The sequence below is a fragment of the Eleutherodactylus coqui genome, chromosome 5 (genome assembly GCF_035609145.1).
Source record: "Eleutherodactylus coqui strain aEleCoq1 chromosome 5, aEleCoq1.hap1, whole genome shotgun sequence".
NCBI lineage: Eukaryota > Metazoa > Chordata > Amphibia > Anura > Eleutherodactylidae > Eleutherodactylus > Eleutherodactylus coqui.
In genome coordinates, this window is record NC_089841.1 from 144497930 (window position 1) to 144518738 (window position 20809).

Genomic DNA, 20809 nt, shown 5'->3' on the forward strand with positions numbered 1-20809 from the left:
CATGAGAGGATCACATATGGCTGCAGGATGTCCTGAACATATCACTGAGCTATCATTGTCCCTCGTACCACTGCTAGGGGTGACTGGCTGTCGTATGCGATGGCCCCTCAAACCATCACACCAGCAGTGGGGGGTAGTGTGCCGCTCCATAGCAAAGACAGGATTGAGGTGCTCACCCCTAGATCTACAGATATGAACATGGCCGTCGTTTGTGCCCAAACTAAACCTGGGTTTGTAGCTGAAGACAGCCCAGCTTCACTCCGTAGCGGTCCAGTCCCATTGTTCATGACACCAGTGCAAAGAGAGGCAAGTTAGAAAATTGCTGCAGCCATCTTGGATAGACGAAAAACGGGCACGAAACTGGCAGATCAGAAGAACAACAGAGAAGAACAACTGTGGGTAAAATACCCCCTCCTGGCCTGGAACAGAATTTTGTTTGGAAAGTGTAGGGTCATTTTAACATCCATGTGGTCACAAATCAGTGCAAAAGTCTACCAGAGACATAACATTATTCTACAGCTGTTCTTAGAGGGGACACAACACCAAGTAAAGATATTCTACATTGTACATTAGTACTTGGGACAAATGATGAACATTCTTCACAATTGTCAGGATCGCTTAGGTCAAGACAAATTGTTACTCGACAGTCCAGCTGAAGTCATAGAAACCTGTCAGAGATGGTTACCTATACTAAACGCCTGACTGACCGCTACGGGTCACTGCAACTATACATCCCAAGGTCATACCAGAACATGATCTATAGTAGCGCAGCAACACAACCTGCTCAAGACGTCACAAAATATTTGTAAGAAAGCATTTATGACCAAACTGACATTAGAAATACTGTACAATCTATAGTAACTAGCAGGGTGTGGTAAAGATTTGTGGTACTTTAAAGCAGGGGTCCCCAACTCCAGTCCTCAGGGACCACCAACAAGTCATGTTTTCAGGATCTCCTATAGTAAGAACACCTGTGGCAATGTCTGAGGCACCGACAAGAATTACATCACCTGAGTAAATCCTGAAAACATGACCTGTTGGCGGTCCCTGAGGACTGGAGTTGGGGAACACTGCTTTAAAGGGAACCTGTCATCACCGAACAGCACCATTACAGAGGTCATCCCATTCGGTTTTGCTGCAGGAAGCAAACAGCGCCGTACATTGAACAGTGCCCCAAGTTGGTACTGCAGGCTGAGTTTCATTCACTTTAATAGGACTCAGCCTGCAGTAGCACCCAGGTCACTGTGCAATGTATGGAGCTAGCTGTCTGCAGCAAAACAGCTAGAAATGGAACAACTTTTTTAAGGCACAAATAGGCTGGTCATCTAAGGGTTGATGCCTTTCAATACTACCATTAGTCACGTAATACCATAGGTTACAACTGCTCATAAATGCCACTATCCACAGTACAAAAACACTGCTATTACATGAGTGCTACTGCTTTATTTTGCCAGGCTGGACCGGTAAGCGCAGATGCCCTGCTGTCGCTACGTGGGTCACTTACTTCCTGCAGTGATGTCAAAATGAATGGAGCACTGGCCAAGCATACAAGGTGGGCACTCCATTCATTTCAATGGGGCAGCCAGAGATAGCCAAGTGCTTGACACTCAGCTATATCCACAGTGCCATTGAAGTCAATGAAGAGTTAGTGCTCTGTTCACACTTCTCCTCACTGCAGGGGTAGGATGGGGGGGGGGGGGGGCATGGGAATCCCATTCTCGAGATCAGCAGGGACGTCCACTGATCAGCAAGTTATTCTATTGATAGGGTATGGCTTGTTATCTTGGTACAGCCCCTTTAATGTGGCTAGTAAGTGGTCAGATAATGCTAACATACACAGTACAATTAAAGTGGCTCTGTCACCAGACTGTACTGTCCTATGTAAGAGCAGCATAGATCGGGATCGGTCATCAATCCTGCCAGTCACAAAAAGCACAAAGAAACCACTGTGCCGTTTAACTAATGAGAGCAATCAGAGCATACAGTATGCCGGACACAGCACATTATACGGTTTGTTGCAGTTTTAACAAAGGTTAAATGCGTCAAAAAAGGGCGAACGCGTCAAAAATCCCGTCTACAGCAACGCAATGCGTTTTTCTCGCAAAATGCATCATACTTGCATACAAAAATTGTGGGTTTGCGAGTTTGGTATCAGTCCGGTTTTCTTGGACAGATATTGCACTCCCTTGTGAAAATACAGCCTTACATTAAATTCACACAGGCAAATGCGATATCAGTCCAAGAAACTCAGACTGACATCGCACTCCTAAACTTGTAATCTTTTAGGCAAATGCTAAGCGTCTTTGATTAAAAAATGCACCGCATTGATGCGCTTTTCATGTACGTTTTTCGCACACGTGAAAAGCTTGCAAGTTCCTTCAATAGTTTCAGTGTCGACTTGCATGCAAATTGCATGGCGTGTGTAACAGTCCCATAGGAAATAAGGCGATTCCCTGTGAGGAACTGTCCAAAAATAGGGCATATAGTAATTTCTAAATCCCACAGAATGGCTGTGAGAGAAAAATCGTTAAGGTGAATAAACACATTAAAATCACGGTGTTATTTTCATCTGCAAGTTCAGTCAATATTGCAATCAAAGGGAACTTGTGTGTGAAAAATCGCCCGTGTGAATCCACATTTAATGGGATATAACGTTAAGCACATCAGTAAGAGACCCAATAATGAAAAGGAGCGCCCATGTAAAGCCAGAGAAGAGCCCCCCCCCCGTCCATGTGAAGCCGGAGAAGAGCCCCCCCCCCCGTCCATGTGAAGCCAGAGAAGAGCCCCCCCCCCGTCCATGTGAAGCCAGAGAAGAGCCCCCCCCCCCCCCCCCGTCCATGTGAAGCCAGAGAAGAGCCCCCCCCCCCGTCCATGTGAAGCCAGAGAAGAGCCCCCCCCCCCCGTCCATGTGAAGCCGGAGAAGAGCCCCCCCCCCCGTCCATGTGAAGCCGGAGAAGAGCCCCCCCCCCCGTCCAGGTGAAGCCGGAGAAGAGCCCCCCCGTCCATGTGAAGCCGGAGAAGAGCCCCCCCCCCCGTCCATGTGAAGCCGGAGAAGAGCCCCCCCCCCGTCCATGTGAAGCCGGAGAAGAGCCCCCCCCCCCCGTCCAGGTGAAGCCGGAGAAGAGCCCCCCCCCGTCCATGTGAAGCCGGAGAAGAGCCCCCCCCCGTCCATGTGAAGCCGGAGAAGAGCCCCCCCCCCGTCCATGTGAAGCCGGAGAAGAGCCCCCCCCCGTCCATGTGAAGCCGGAGAAGAGCCCCCCCCCCCCGTCCAGGTGAAGCCGGAGAAGAGCCCCCCCCCGTCCATGTGAAGCCGGAGAAGAGCCCCCCCGTCCATGTGAAGCCGGAGAAGAGCCCCCCCGTCCATGTGAAGCCGGAGAAGAGCCCCCCCCGTCCATGTGAAGCCGGAGAAGAGCCCCCCCCGTCCATGTGAAGCCGGAGAAGAGCCCCCCCCGTCCATGTGAAGCCGGAGAAGAGCCCCCCCCGTCCATGTGAAGCCGGAGAAGAGCCCCCCCCGTCCATGTGAAGCCGGAGAAGAGCCCCCCCCCGTCCATGTGAAGCCGGAGAAGAGCCCCCCCCCCGTCCATGTGAAGCCGGAGAAGAGCCCCCCCCCCGTCCATGTGAAGCCGGAGAAGAGCCCCCCCCCGTCCATGTGAAGCCGGAGAAGAGCCCCCCCCCCCCGTCCATGTGAAGCCGGAGAACACCCCCCCCCCCCCCGTCCATGTGAAGCCGGAGAACACCCTCCCCCCCCCCCCCGTCCATGTGAAGCCGGAGAACACCCTCCCCCCCCGTCCATGTGAAGCCGGAGAACACCCTCCCCCCCCGTCCATGTGAAGCCGGAGAACACCCTCCCCCCCCCTCCATGTGAAGCCGGAGAACACCCTCCCCCCCCCTCCATGTGAAGCCGGAGAACACCCTCCGCCCCCCCTCCATGTGAAGCCGGAGAACACCCTCCGCCCCCCCTCCATGTGAAGCCGGAGAACACCCTCCGCCCCCCCGTCCATGTGAAGCCGGAGAACACCCTCCGCCCCCCCGTCCATGTGAAGCCGGAGAACACCCTCCGCCCCCCCGTCCATGTGAAGCCGGAGAGCACCCCCCCCCCCCATCCCCATCCATGTGATACTGGAGACCACCCCCTGGAACCCAGATCAGTTTGCCAGGTTACAGATACAAGGGTGAACAATAATTGTGATGAATGGAAACGGACTGCGCTGTATAGCAGCTCAATGCCGTAGGATACAGTCTCTTTAGATCAGTAGATCTACTGCACACATTGCCGGCACAACCTGATTATATGCTTTACAAGGACTTTGTCACCTGGATAAAGAGGTGATGACAATGATAGAAAGTAGTCAGTCTATTAGTGACAACTTGTAGCCATCATGATGCAAATGAGATATCCAATACATAGTGTTAATAGAAATCAGCATCACATCGGCCGCCATTCCTGCGTATTAGTAAGGGCTCAGTCCATGTAGTGACAACGGTATATTTGGAGAATATAAAGGCAGTTGCAAGGACCACAAAAAAGTCCATATATAGGTGTCCACGGACACAACTCACACCAGACAGCATATGGACACTGGTCTGCGTGCTCTCCTATATGACTGAGGAAGGACCCTGAGAGGTTCGGAAGGACCCTGAGAGGTTCGGAAGCTCGCTATAACATCATGTATATTTGTTAGCCATTAAAAGGTGTCACGTCTACAAGATTACTTGGTTTCTCTTGCTGGGAACAATCACATTCTGTCCTATATACACAGACATGGCACATTGACATGTCTTATTTCTCATCCATGAAGCAGGCAGGAATAGGATGTGCCGTGTGTACAGCCCCATAGTCTATAATGGGGTCATGTGCTGTCCATGAAATTCAATGGACATCATAGTCCCAAAATATGGTAATGTGCACCTAGCCAAAAGATCCATTCAGATGGGCCTACATCCCATCCTTGTGCCGCTTGTGTATTTCAAGGATAGCACACAAAGCCAGTGGAAACTTTTTATGTGCAATGTCCTATTCTGGTCCATATCAAGAATGACAGTAGGACATGCAACGTCCACTGCCCGCACCGCTCCAACAACATACGGATGTGAGCTGAGCCTGGGAATTTTGGGTACAACTCAAATACGCCCATAAGAATGGATCCTCAGTTTTGTCAACACCCAGCAGCCCTGCTCCAGAGTAGAATGACCCACAGCACTACTTCTCCTCATAGTAAACCCCTTGGGTATGGCAGTAACCACAGATGATATGCCTGGACAGTGAAAGATATAATAACTGGACAGAGGACTGTGCAACCGATCACAAAGTGTCCTACATCATCACCAACGCAAAAGTCTGGCCTGGCATGAAGCGCGTCAGTAATGTCTGGATTTTTTTTGAGTACAGAGCACCGAGTACAGTCTCCTTATAGATATCCAGAAGTGTGCAGACAGGAAAATATCCAAATACACAAAACACCTAAATACACACAAACATACATAAACATATAAAGTGACATAGAGAAGGCTCCTTCTACATGGAGCGATAAATCATCCGTACGAGCGTGCAATGGCAGACTTCGCTTGTGCAGCCTGTTTATACAGGCAGATGCTTAGTTCACAATTTCATTAGCATGTTGTTCAGTTGTTTATATTCACTGTACCAGCGAATGACTAAACCACTGCTGATAGTGAAAGCAAAAAGGTCAGTGTAAGTATGAGATAAGGGGGCTGCACTGCATGGAAATAACTGCAACACACAGAGAAGACCTCCAGAGTGCAACAGGCAATCAGGTGAGGGGGGCAAGGATGGAATGTGTTTTTGTAGAGTGGCCCTTTAATATATCGGTCTATAAAAGTTTTTGAATCAGAATTTTGTAGGACAGATATCAGGACCTTAGTAAATGGCAGCATTTTTCTTGCCTTCACACTTGCGATATCGTTGCGTATTTTTAACGTGAAAGTCAATAAGACTTTCTAATGTTAAAAACGCATTGCACAAAAATCGCAAGTTGGTGCCTTGCGATTTTTGTGCTATGCGTTTTTAACACTAGAAAGTCCCATTGACATTCATATAAAAAAACGCAGCGATATCGCAAGTGTGAAGGCCCCCTGAATCGGAGTGTTGCGCCCTCTCCTTGCCATGTGAGTACCGTCTATGGAGCCAGACATGTATTTATGGCTTGGCACACAGTTTCACAGTTATGTGGTGTAGCTGGTATGCTGCAAACTTCACATATTGCCCCTATAGACTACTTCTGGGCTGACCCTGTGTTCACAAAAGCAAACATTTGGTATGTACCGTAAGTAGACCGCTGAGATCAGCGGGGCCGGCTGCATAGCTCTGCATTTATAGCTTTTTGATACTCCTCTTCCTCCGCCTGGCCAGGCTGCTCATACCTCCGGCTCCCACAGTGTGCCAAGTGGATGGTCAGCACTGCTCAATGCTAATGGATGACTTCGGAGAGCAAGCGGTGAGGACTGTCCACTTGACACATTGTGCCTGCTGGGAGCCAGAGCTACGAAAAGCCTGCCCGGGCAAAGGAAGGCGAGTATAATACGGACGAGTCTCCTGGCCTGACCGTGTGTCTACTGACCCTACAGAGTCCAGCTCAGGCCAGGACACTCTTCCGTATATGGGTGCACAAATGTGCCTGTAATATGCTAATTCTCCGTTTTCCCTCAGCTAGTGTGAAGAAGAGGAGATCCGTCTCCCCTAGCTGTAGGATATTATCCAGCAGGACTGAGCAGTGTAGCTGTGAATCCGCCACTGGCTGGGTTAAACACTTAGGAGGGTCTTGAATAGCCTCCTAAGGAGTCTTTCTGCTTCCTCCTCCCCTGTCCATGAATGTCTATAGGCGGTGTGTACGGCACCTGCATTGTATGTTTGCGGATCCATAGACTCCCATCACCTCATGGAGGCCGGTTTGGTTTGGTTGCCATGGTACCGGTCAGGGTTTCCGGTTTTTTTTTAGCTGCATGGAAAAATAGTGCATCCAGTGAAGATGCATAGACTGCCGTTTCACAGCTGCGCCCGGGGTTCCGCTTTCCGGTTCCATTCGGAAAAAGGAATCTCGTGGCTGAACTGCTTCGCCTCAAAGCATAAAACGAACGGCGCCGAACGGACCCCTGACCACAATGGCGTCTATAAGGTTTCCGCTCAGCTGCCCGGCTTTTGGACAGAAAAAAAGTGCTGCATGCCACGCTTTATTCCAGTATTGCGATAAAGCCTCCGGCTGAAGGTTCCATCGCAAATGTGAAACCAGACGAATCCGTTTTTTTTTTTACAATGGCAGCTAACGGATCGCACTAAGTGACATACGTTAAATGTATGTCTGAAACCCCCCGCAATGTAAACCACAGATGGATACTGCAGATGGGTGACCCCCAGTGCGCTGACCAGAGGAAGGGCCAGCCTGCCCCTCATCGCCAGGACCAGCGCACCCCCATCACCAGACCGGCACGCCCCCAGATTAGGGGTCATTATAAGGGTCCCCCAGTCCTCACACGTCATAACATAATAAGGTCATAGTGATGGCGGGAAGAGGGAGATGGCTGCAGTGCTGGGGCACACCCCGCTCACCGGGCACACATGTATGATCGCACTACATACCGGAGGATCACTGGCTCATGTCCGCCGGCTCCCTGCCGCCTCTGTCCGCAGCCTTTTCTCCTATCTCCCTGAGCTACCGGCCACAATAAAGCAATGCATGACGGGAGGCCTCCTCTGTAGGTGTCCCGGCCGGGCAGCTGACTGGCCACAATAGGAGGGTCGGTCCCTCTAGTCTTTCCGGTGTGAGCGGGTTCACGGCTGCTCACCGAGGAACACAACGGCGCAGGGCTCAGGTGCACGGCGGTCACCATAGAGACGAGGTCACACAGGAAGAGGCCAAGTGCTGCAGTAACACGGATGGCCGCTAGAGGCTCGCTAGAGTCAGCTGTAGCTGTCAAAAGAGCTTCGCATACACACACACAGGTCATGTATATACAGTAGTGTCACATACCGTACTTGTCATGTATATACAGTAGTGTCACACAGGTGTACTTGTCATGTATACACAGTAGTGTCACATACGTGTACTTGTCATGTATATACAGTAGTGTCACACAGGTGTACTTGTCATGTATATACAGTAGTGTCACACAGGTGTACTTGTCATGTATACACAGTAGTGTCACATACGTGTACTTGTCATGTATATACAGTAGTGTCACACAGGTGTACTTGTCATGTATATACAGTAGTGTCACATACGTGTACTTGTCATGTATATACAGTAGTGTCACATACGTGTACTTGGCTTGTACATACAATAATGTCACACACTGTACTTGTTATGTACATACAGTAGTGCCACACACGTGTACTTTTCTTATATATGCAATAGTGTCACATACGTGTACTTGGCTTGTACATACAATAATGTCACACACTGTACTTGTCATGTATATACAGTAGTGTCACATACGTGTACTTGGCTTGTACATACAATAATGTCACACACCGTACTTGTTATGTACATACAGTAGTGCCACACACGTGTACTTTTCTTATATATGCAATAGTGTCACACACTGTACCTGCCATCTACATACAATAGTGTTACACGGGTTCTTTTCATGTACATTGAATATTGTCACATACGTGTACTTGTCATGTATGTCCACACACATCATATTAAATTTTGACCCTTGCATATATAATTTTATTTCAGTCACATGTAAACGTGAATAAAAATAATGTATCAAAATACATATCAGTGCATTGTGTCACATTTCATTCCAAATCCTATCATTGGGTGCGGTAAGCAGTCATAATATTGCAACAGATATATCACAACATATTAGCGGTTTGGGGGCAAAATGGGCAATATGCATGTAAGCTGGCTATACAGTTATATATCTGTTTTACCAAATGACTGTATTCTTAATCGTATGACAGTTCTAGAGCATCAGTTTTTAGAACTCTGCATTTTACTGTTCCTCTGTTATTCTTCCTGGAAATGTATGAGTAAATTAACCCCTGGGTGTTAGCATCTATAGTAGTGTCCTTACACTGTCTGACACCGCCAATGGTAACACCTAGCTGTTGGTTTATTCATAGGGTTCTAGGAGGAATAAAATATAAACGACCCAATGTGGAGTTCTCAGTAACAATTATTCAGAATTGTTGTGTAATAGGGAATGTTATTATTTTCTAAAACAAGTCAGATGAGCTGAACCCCTTCCAAGACCAGACATTTTTTAATTTTTTATTTTCGCTTTTTTGTCCCCACCTTCCAAGAGCCATAATGTTTTTATTTTTACATTGATATAGCTGTCTGAGGACTTGTTCTTTGAGGGATAACATTTATTTCTTTACTGGTACCATTTCATGTCCAATATAATGGATTACATAATATTAAAACGTTTTAGCGTGCATAAATGAAAAAAAAGCAATTCCACCAAGTTTGGATGGGAGATGGGATGGGGTTAGTTTTTACAGCGTTTATGGTATAGTAAAAATGGCATATGGACTTTGCTGTGTGGGTTAGTACGATTGCAGTGATATCAAATGTATATGGTTATTTAATGTTTTACTACTTTTAGGGCTTATTCAGACGACCGTATATCGGCTGGGTTTTCACGCCGAGCCGATATACGGTGCCCTTGTCTGTAGAGGAGGGAGGATAGAAGAGCCAGGAGCAGGAACTGAGCTCCCGCCCCTTCCCACTATTTGCAATACGAGGGGCGGGGCGGCGGCAGAGCTAAGCTTCGGGACTTAGCTCCGCCCCTGTCCAGCCCCTCCTATTGCAAATAGTGGCAAGGGGCGGAGAGGGGGCGGGAGCTCAGTTCCTGCTCCTGGCTTTTCCATCCCCCCCCACCTGCAGACAAGGACACTGTATATTGGCTCGGCGTGAAAACCCAGCCGATATATGGTCATCTGAATAAGCCCTTAAAAAGTAAATAATAATAATAAAAAATTGTAAAATATGCTTTCCGTTGCCATATTCTGAGCCCCATAACTTTTTTTTGTTGATTGTGCTATGTGAAGGCTCATTTCTTGCAGGGCAGGCTGTGGTGTTTATTAATACCATTTTGGGATACATATATCCTTTTCATCCCTTTTTCTTACATTTGTTTGGGAGCCAGGGTAAAATAAAAAGCACAATTCTGGCAATCTATACTTTTTTTTATGGTCCTGATCGTGTAGGATAAATATTAGATTCTTTTATAGGAAAAAAGGAAAAGCTTTTTGTTTTTACTTTTAATAATTTTATTTTTTTTAATACTTAAAAAAAGTTATAAAACTTTTTTGTACATTTTTATTTAGTCCCCACAGGTGACCCGAACTTGCGATCATTTGATCGCTTGTACTACATACTGCAAAATTTCAGTATTGTAGTATATAGTGATTTTTAATGTTGTTTATTAAGCCCTGCCACAGGCAGCGCTTGATAGGCATCTATGCATGGCAGACCTGGGAGTCTTGACTAGTCTCAGGGCTGCTGTGCTAGCACATTGTCACTCCACGGTCGCTTCATGGGAGGGGCAATGGGGAGCTGGAAGAGGCCGCCCTCTGGCTAACTGTTTAAATGCAAGATCAGCTTTGACAGTGGCATCTTAATAGTTAAGGGCGGTGGCTGTCAGCTTTCAAAAACAGCGGATAGCAGCTGGGTATGGAGAGGAGTCGCCTCCTGAGCCCACACCACACAGTCTTCACAACCGCATGAGATATATTTACATGTTCCATCATTTGTACGAAAGTGTAAAACAACAGAATGCTGATGCCACACATGCCTGGTTCCAGCTGCCGACTTCTGAAAAAATTCCAACATCACAAATAAATTTTTGAGCAGACAGTAGTCTTTTATTGGCCATCATAAATAATCGTGTATTGCTTATTATTTTAAAACAATGATCCAAAATGATCAGAAATGTTTGCAATTTTTATCTTTTGTGTATAGCTGATTGAGTTACTGCAGCTTAATTTGCAAATTATGGATCCCAATGTCTAAACAAAATAGTTGCACAGGACAGACTTACATACCATATGTACAACCATTGCGGCTGCACATGGACCTTCATGCAGGAGGCTTACTGCACATGGGCCTGAAGGCAGGGGGTTTCCTGCACATGGGCCTGCAGGCAGGGGGTTTACTGCACATGGACCTGCAGGCAGGGGGTTTACTGCACATGGACCTGCAAGCAGGGGGTTTACTGCACATGGACCTGCAGGCAGGGGGTTTACTGCACAAGGACCTGCAGGCAGGGGGTTTACTGCACAAGGACCTAAAGGCAGGGGGTTTACTGCACATGGACCTAAAGGCAGGGGGTTTACTGCACATTGACCTGAAGGCAGGAGGTATACTGCACATGGAACTGCAGGCAGGAGGTTTACTGCACATTGAACTGCAGGCAGGAGGTTTACTGCACATGGACCTGAAGGCAGGGGGTTTACTGCACATGGACCTGCAGGCAGGGGGTTTACTGCACATGGACCTGCAGGCAGGAGGTTTACTGCACATTGACCTGAAGGCAGGTGGTTTACTGCACATGGAACTGAAGGCAGGTGGTTTACTGCACATGGAACTGCAGGCAGGAGGTTTACTGCACATGGACCTGAAGGCAGGGGGTTTACTGCACATGGAACTGCAGGCAGGAGGTTTACTGCACATGGACCTGAAGGCAGGGGGTTTACTGCACATGGACCTGCAGGCAGGGGGTTTACTTCACATGGACCTGCAGGCAGGGGGTTTACTGCACATGGACCTGAAGGCAGGAGGTTTACTGCACATGGACCTGAAGGCGGTGGGTTTACTGCACATGGACCTGTAGGCAGGGTGTCCACTGCTACTGTAAAAAATAATAGCGGTTCCTATTGTCTGTTAGAAGAAGGGGTCATGCTGCTTCCTATCCATGTCTCACAAGTGCTGGTAGGTTGGATTTTCTAGAGCAGTGTTCCTCAACTCCAGTCCTCAGGAACCGCCAACAGGTCATGTTTTCAGGATTTCCTCAGTGTTGCACAGGTGATATTATTATTGTCGGTGCCTCAGACATTACCACGGGTGTTCTTACCATAGGATATCTTAAAAACATGACCTGTTGGTGGTCCCTGAGGACTGGAGTTGGGGACCCCTGTTCTAGAGACATAATGGAGGTGGTCTAGCTGTCATCAGATTAGCATCTGTTTGAATCTCTATAACCTATATAACTTTGGTACTCTGTTTTTTTTTGTTTTGACTGGAGTATAGTAATAGTGTTCTGCGGATGATATGTATTTGGATTTCAGTTTGTAATTTGTAGCAGTTATGATTTATCTTAGTGTTGACCACAAATGGAAACATCCTGTCATTTCGAATTGTTCAATATGATTTATAGATGAAGGTGTGTAAATAAATCACACAGTCGTTGGCTCAGAGATCAGTCTTTACTGAAGCAATTTTACGTTGCAAAGCTTGAGAACAGCTAGGGCTTATTTAAATCTGGCCATACACATAAGATACAAATTGTCCGAAATGGACGATTTTGACCATTTCAGCCATCGATTTTGGAAGGCAGTATGTCAAAGCAGTCACCTGTTATGTTGGAATTTTATGAGCCATTGCCAGCTGAATCTAGACACGTAGGGCGTGATCAGCCCATGAGTCAGCACTTTGCACATGTGCCTTAAAGGAGATGTCCCGAGGCAGCAAGTGGGGTTATACACTTCTGTATGGCCATAATAATGCACTTTGTAATGTACATTGTGCATTAATTATGAGCCATACAGAAGTTATAAAAAGTTTTTTACTTACCTGCTCCGTTGCTAGCGTCCTGGTCTCCATGGTGCCGACTAATTTTTGGCCTCCGATGGCCAAATTAGCCGCGCTTGCGCAGTCCGGGTCTTCTGCTGTTCTCTATGGGGCTCCGTGTAGCTCCGTGTAGCTCCGCCCCGTCACGTGCCGATTCCAGCCAATCAGGAGGCTGGAATCGGCAGTGGACCGCACAGAAGAGCTGCGGTCCACGAAGATAGAGGATCCCGGCGGCCATCTTCAGCGGTAAGTATTGAAGTCACCGGACCGCCGGGATTCAGGTAAGCGCTGTGCGGGTGGTTTTTTTAACCCCTGCATCGGGGTTGTCTCGCGCCGAACGGGGGGGGGGTTTAAAAAAAAAAAAACCCGTTTCGGCGCGGGACATCTCCTTTAAGGAAAAAGCCCTTTATCTGCCACTTTAGTCAGATATGTTGATGGTCGGATCGCATGTATTTATGATCCAGTGTACGACTGATTGACTGCATTCATGGTAAGCATAATGGTCTGTGGCCAGCTTAACCCTATATATTGCACATGTTAACCCCTGTAAAGCAAGGTTGTGCAGACTAGGAAACCTTCTGTTGCCATTGTCAGCCAGTTTCAATGTCACCTTTGTGTTCAGTGTAGGTCCCATACAAAGCATTCTCCAGTGATGGGCATTGTGTAAGACCTGCAGTGCAGGTATGGCCTGTCACACAATACATTGTAACTAAAGTAGGGAGTAAGATGTCAATAGTTATGGTTACAGAAGACAGAGAACCTGTTGACACATGCAGAGAAGTGGATTTTTGACAGGCTTTCTGATCACAAATAATATCAGAATAATGGGGTAAAGTGTTTACAGTAATGACCGGCTTAAAGTCTAGACACAACTTTAGCCTCTATTTTAATGCAACTAAAGCAAAAAAATACAGAATAATGTTTAGAATAAACCCAAGTCTGTGAGGTAACATTCAACATAAAAGACATCATAACTAAAGTGTTTGTATATGCTAAAACAGAAAATTACTATTCTTGGGAGCAATGGTCATGGATAAGCCCACATGGATCAAAGTTTTATGCTGCAACATCAGGGGTAAAATATATGAGTGCAGAGGTTGCTGTTGCACCTGATAAGTGATAGTTGGGGGCCCTGTTTCTGACTTTGAATGGGGGTCTGAGGGCCCTCTGTGCAGTCTTTACATGGTAATTGTCAATTAAAAAAATCTTCCTTCCAAGGATGACAATCAGAATAAATTAGTGGGCCGTTTTATCTTATCGGAAACATGAAATGCTATGTCTTTAAAATAAGACATCCAGTCCTTTTTAAATCAAATCTGTTATCATACTTTAATGCCCTTTTTAAACCTTGTCGAAAGGCACAACAATGGGGCATATTCACTAATCCTATCCAATAATTAGACAGTATAAATTTAGACCAAGGAGTGTATAGTGCGCTTGATTTATCACAGTGGATCATGCTGGATGAGGACTTTGACATATCTGCATATCTTTAGACACATTTGTCTAACTTTATACCACCTATTGTTTGGTGGCTTAATTTGTGCCATAATTTTGGCGCAAATTTGGCACACGTTTTTTTTTTGGTGCATTTGCATCATAAGTAGTTCAAAAACTTGATGTATTATCAATTTTGGTGCATTTTATGATAAGATCTAGGTGCAATCAGATTAGTAAATCTGCCCCACTATGCTGTTTGGCTAATGGAAGCTATCAAAGTTAGGTCATAGTTATGAGTCCACTGTATTCATTAACCCCTTCCCACCCAAGATGTATATTTATGCCCTTGGTTAGAAGGGGTTCCCATAAAAGAGCATACACTCACATCCTATGGATAGCACGGGCTCAGAATATTACATTTACTCTGCAGCAGAAATGTCGGGCTGGTTGTGGATTCTGCTGGCAAAATTAGCTGTTTGCTGAGGGTGCTGAGAATGGGACTTGCGGCATTAGTTGATTGTCCTGAGTCCTGCATTCTGAAAGGGGTTTGTGGGTGCGTCACACCATGCAGGATTAGTGAAGAAATGAAGCAAACGTTGTAGTAAGCAGTAATAATCTTTACCTGGCAGCTGAATAGCGGTACACTCACTTTAAATTCACACAGGATTATTGGTTTGATCACTTTAATTTGGCATACGGGAATAAACAATATGGAAATTTTTGCTTGGAACACAGTTTCAGAATGAAGCAACAGAGTTTCAAATAAGCCAAAAAAGAGAGATGTGGGCTCACCTCACCAGCAGTAACTTTCAATGTTGCAGGAAGATCTGGGATCCAACAGGAGCTCCATCCTCAAGTAGCCGACGGCAAACGGCCAGATTCCATATGAGCAGAAAATAGAGATGGAGGGGAGCTGCTACCGTTAAAAATTTCCTTCTTTATTGAATAAAATAAAGCATACAGCTCACAAGTGCACGCTGAACGCGTTTCGGCAAAAGCCTTTGTTGACAAAGGCTTTTGCCGAAACGCGTTCAGCGTGCACTTGTGAGCTGTATGCTTTATTTTATTCAATAAAGAAGGAAATTTTTAACGGTAGCAGCTCCCCTCCATCTCTATTTTCTGCTCATAGAGTTTCAAATACTTTAGTATAACAACAATCCGTAACACTTGTCTATGTGAACTCTGGAATCGTGACAACACTGTATCAGCTTGCCGGTCTCTGCACAGTTACGCAGTCTCTTTAGTACGTAGTAATCATTTCAAACAGTTGTAGTCTTGTTATATACCAATACTCTCTCTCATACCTGCGATAGACTCTTGACTTTACTGTCTATGTGGGATGAAGCACAGTCTCTTTATATTGACAGACACTTAATGTCTATTATCTTCATTAATATTCGATCTCTTTATATTCACAGTCTCTTTAAAGGGGTTGTCCCGCGAAACAAAGTGGGTCTATACACTTCTGTATGGCCATATTAATGCACTTTGTAATGTACATTGTGCATTAATTATGAGCCATACAGAAGTTATAAGAAGTTTTTCACTTACCTGCTCCATTGCTAGCGTCCTCGTTTCCATGGAGCCGTCTAATTTTCAGCGTCTAATCGCCAAATTAGACGCGCTTGCGCAGTCCGGGTCTTCTTCTTTTCTCAATGGGGCTCCGTGTAGCTCCGTGTAGCTCCGCCCCGTCACGTGCCGATTCCAGCCAATCAGGAGGCTGGAATCGGCAATGGACCACACAGAAGCCCTGCGGTCCACCGAGGGAGAAGATCCCGGCGGCCATCTTCAGCAGGTAAGTAAGAAGTCACCGGAGCGCGGGGATTCAGGTAAGCGCTGTCCGGTGTTCTTGTTTAACCCCTGCATCGGGGTTGTCTCGCGCCGAACGGGGGGGCTGTTGAAAAAAAAAAAACCCGTTTCGGCGCGGGACAACCCCTTTAAGTACTCGTTAGGCCTTGCATACTCCATGGACACTCAACAGTTTACATTGATTAACACAGTCTCTTTAGTGTAAGGCTGTCTCCCTCTGACTTCAACAATTCAGCTGGCCATGGGTTGAGGCTGCGGCAACTACACTGGTCCAGCTGTCCAGACACACTCTCCCTGCGGACAGGAGGATTCAGGGGATTTCCTTAGTTGAAACGCTGAGGCTGCACCCAGCCTCTTCCACAGCAGGTATCACAGGGCTCCACCAGCAGCATACCACTACAGGCCGTACCCAACTTCTGCTTGGACCTTTCATGTTGATGGTGAGAGCTTCAGATCCAGTCTCCAGATAATCAGAGTACTACAGTATAATCAATTACAGTGCACTGCTCTTCAACAATATGTTGTATATTATAGTGTTCACTTAAAGTAAGAGTGCACAGCCTGTGGCCCAGGGGCCAAATGCATCCCGCTATTCTGTGTGGCCACTTCAGCGTTCGAAGAACAGGCCCACAGCCGACGAGACAACAGGCCAGACTGAAGCCTTGTCACGGGGCTCTACCATCCCCTCCCCGGGGGTAGCACGGGACCCGACCGAGTTACTGTTGGGGGAGTTTAACAGGGTAACCCGAGATGTGGTTTACCTTAAATCCGTATTGTCACTCGTGATGCCACCGTTCCGTCCACTGCATTGAATCTGGATGGTTGAATAAAGTAGTCCACACACGGGGAGAAGTTTCAGGGCAAAACTTGGTTGAGCCCGTTTACTTGTACAGAAAACTATTTAAAGTCCAAGAACTTGACACACGCCAGCATATCCTTGGTGCACACAGAATAGTGGCATGACAGGGAGGATTCACAGGATGTAAGACAAGTCCACTGTCTCAGTTATCTGTGGGGTTCTGCTTCCGGCCACTCTCTTTCTCTCTCCAGCTCTCTACCAGTCAACACTCATATTTAGGGATAGCACTCAGCGCTGCATGGTGGCTCCTCTCACTCTTGCTCACAGTCCTCCATATTAAAAGCAAGGAGGCCTGGGTGAATAGGGCCCAGGACACGCATAAGGCCATCGCTCAGCGAGGCGCAGTTTCTCCTACACAACAGAAGTCCACTCCTTTCTCTCTATGCATTACCTGCAAGAAGACTAGAAAAAGACAGACTCACATATATATAACATGGCCACATGACACAAAACAAAATACATTTTCCAAACACAACCCAGACAGTAACCCATTCAGTGCTGCAGAGGTGCAATACACATCACAAATGCACACACATTGAAGACACTGACAATACAAATGCACAAGACAAACAATTAACATTATGGAGGGGCCCCATTGACTCTGGACCACTACTGCCACCAACCCCTTGGCCACAGTTATGCTTGTCTGTATCTGTTTTCCGTGTCAGTCAGAAGAGGAGTGGCATGTAGTGTGGGAACAGTGTCAGGCAGGTCTAATGGTGCCCTATGTAACCATCTCTGAGACCCACACATATTGGCAAAAATGTCTTATGATGCCAGTCAGGCATTGAAGAAATGAGTAGATGAGATGGAAAGGTGATGTAGCGATCAGGTGCTGGTTTAGAGCCTCGTTTTGCAACCCAAGTGGACAGAAGGTGTGGTTAGTGAAGCCAGTGGATGGGTAATGGTAGTTATCTGTTGCAGTACAAAGGAGCAAACAGGTTGTGTAGTCAGAGGAATGCCATGGGTCGGTAACGGTAGATATCTATTGCAGTACAAGGGGCAGGCAAGTTGTGTAGTTAGAGGAATGCCAGGAGTTGATAATGGTAGGTATCTGTTGCAGTAAAAAGAAGCAGGTATGTTGTGTAGTCAGAGGAATGCCAGGGGTCAGTAACGGTAGGTATCAGTTTGGTTGCAGAGGAGCAGGCAGGTAGTGGAGCTTGACTATGGCTGTGAGGCATAATAATCTTGCAATGGTGCAGTGGAAGGGTCAGGCTTATATAGGAAGTCTAATCAGAAGCAGGGCTGAGCCAAGACAGCCTAAGGTTCAGCAAGGGAGAAGTCAGCAAGGGAGATAGCACAGCAGGTGGAGCCACTGTTTGGGGCACAGGAGCTCCTGGGTTCAAGCCATGACAGGTAGCCATATATGCAGGTGACTGTCTCCATTGTAGTTACTTGGAGTATTACAAAACTCTGCTGCTTCAGTATCACATATGAACTAAAATGGGAAGTGCCGCATGCATGGTCTCTTTCAATAGTGTGAACAGGAAAAAGGGGATTCACATTCTCCTGATAGCTGGGAGTACTGGAACCATCACCTATTAATTTTCTGGCTTATACTTTCAATATGCCATACATGTCTTAGAAGGTTATACTCCTTCAAGTTTTATTTTGGGTAGATCAATCTGGTAGTGTGGCCTTTGGAACAGAAAAGGTTGTATATCCTTGACTTAGGACCCTTTTACATAGGATGATTATCGTTCAAAAAATTAGTTGGAACATGCAAACAAAACACAGCAAATGATAGGGTCAGAGGAGGGCTGAAGTTTTGGTGCCATGGGCGCAATATAAATAGAAACAATAGCTGTGTAACTAGGGACAGTGGATGCAGGAGCAGTGGAGGGCTAACAGGGAAAAGTGCAGGAGCCGCTTGCATGTGTGAGATGTGGTTGTAGGAGAGGCAGAGAGCAGGAGTTTTATAGTGACAGCGGCCGCTCTATCCAGTACATTACAATGCTGTCCCCATGCTGGGGAGCAGCGTATAAATATCACCAGAGGATCTGAGCAGTGCTTGAACCCAAACAGGAACCTGAGGGCTGAAGATTGAGAAACAGACAGATTTTAAGGGTGAAGTACCCCGCAGAGCGTGGGTGATGGGGATATCTCCCTCTTCGCAATTTCTTGATTTTGTGATGACAGTGTTCAGAAGGGATCATAAAAGCCAGAAAGGGGGAGGGGTTGTCTTTATGTAAAATCTCGTTTAAAGCCCACATTACAGGAAGATATATGAGAGGGAGATGAACATGTGGAATGGAAATACATGGAGGAAAAAACAACAATAAAATCCTCATATGGGTTTTCTATAGACCACCAAATATAACAGAAGCTACTGAAAACCTATTATTGAAACAAATAGTTGAAGCAGCAAATCACAATAATGTAATTATTAAGGGGGACTTTAACTATCCAGATATAAACTGGGAAGCTGAAGCCTGCGGATTTCATAAAGGTAACAACTTTTTGTCAATTTCTAAAGATTATCTCATCCAACTTGTACAGGACGTAACTATAGGGACGGCCATTTTGGAATTAATATTAACCAACAGACCTGACAGAATAACAGGGGTACAGGTTGGGGGGCACCTGGGAAATAGTGACCATAATATAATACATTTCAACTTCTCTTTCAAGAGAGAGTTTTATAGGGGAGTTACAAAAATACTAAACTTTAGGGAAGATAAGTTCAATCAGCTTAGTGATGCCCTTAACCTTATTGACTGGGATCAGGGGTGTAACTATAGAGGGTGCAGGGGATGCGGTTGCACCCGGACCCAGGAGACTTAGGGGGCCCATAAGGCCTCTCTTCTCCATGTAGGGAGCCCAATACTATGAATAAAGCATTATAGTTGGGGGCCCTGTTACAGGTTTTGCATTGGGGCCCAGAAGCTTCAAGTTATGTCTCTGTGCAGCATGGTTTAGGTATGGGTACAGATAGAGGGCGGGCCCCAGCTCACATTTTGCATCAGGGCCCCTTAGCCTTTGGTTACGCCCCTGACTGGGATAATGTCCTCAAAAATAAGAGTACAAACAATAAATGGAAAACATTTAAAAACATCCTAATTGCTTACAGGTAAAAAAGACTAATAGGATAAAACCAATGTGGCTTAATAAAAATGTAAAGGGGACAATAAGCAGGATAAAGAAAGTGTTTAAACTACTAAATCAAGAAGGCAGCGAAGAAGCCCTAAAAACCTATAAGGAAAAAAAATAAATTGTGTAAAAAGCAGCAAAAAAAGAGAGATCAAGAGAGACTTATTGCCAAAGAGAGTAAAACTAACCCTAAACTGTCCAACTATAAAAATAGTAAAAAGATTAATACTGAAAGTGTTGGCCCTTTAAGAAATAATGTAGGAGAAATTGTAGAGGGTGACGAGGAGAAAACAAATCTATTAAATAGCTTTTTCTCCAGTATATTCACAGAGGAAAAGGAAATGTCAGATGAAATGCAGAGTGATAATGTACACTCTCCACTAAATGTAACCACACTAACCAAGGAAGAAGTGCAGAGTCATTTTATCTATATATATAAAATTGAATGTATGTCTGTATGCGTGCGTGTCTGTTTGTCATTTATGCGCTACTACGCCATTCATCCGATCGCCATGAAACTTTGGGAAGTTGTTGAGTACACTCCTGGGAAGATTATAGGCATAGTACATTTATGCTACGATAAATGGCGCTCATGCGTGCGTCGTCGACAGTTACAACCCCCCCACGTAGATCGTTCGATTTCCATCATTGCCACTAATTCTCTCACTTCCCGATGTTGTAGAAACATGAAATTTGGCAGGAGCATTGATTATGTCATAAATAGGAAAAACTAATGGGTCCCAACTCGATTATTCAATTCTATGCGCCAAAGAATTAGCGTCCAAATTTTACGTACGGAATCTAATTTTCTCACTTCCCAATGTCATAGAAACTTGAAATTTGGCACGAGCATTGA

At 46.1% G+C, this 20809-nt stretch overlaps 1 protein-coding gene across 1 annotated transcript in view; it reads right to left on the minus strand.

Moving 5' to 3' along the window:
- Positions 1-7849, minus strand: part of CCDC92 (coiled-coil domain containing 92) — a 29163-nt gene extending 21314 nt beyond the window's left edge. The window contains exon 1 of the mRNA XM_066603361.1: positions 7595-7849. The gene's annotated coding sequence lies outside the window, so the exon portion shown is untranslated. The remainder of the gene's footprint in view (positions 1-7594) is intronic.
- Between the last annotated feature and the right edge of the window lie 12960 nt (positions 7850-20809).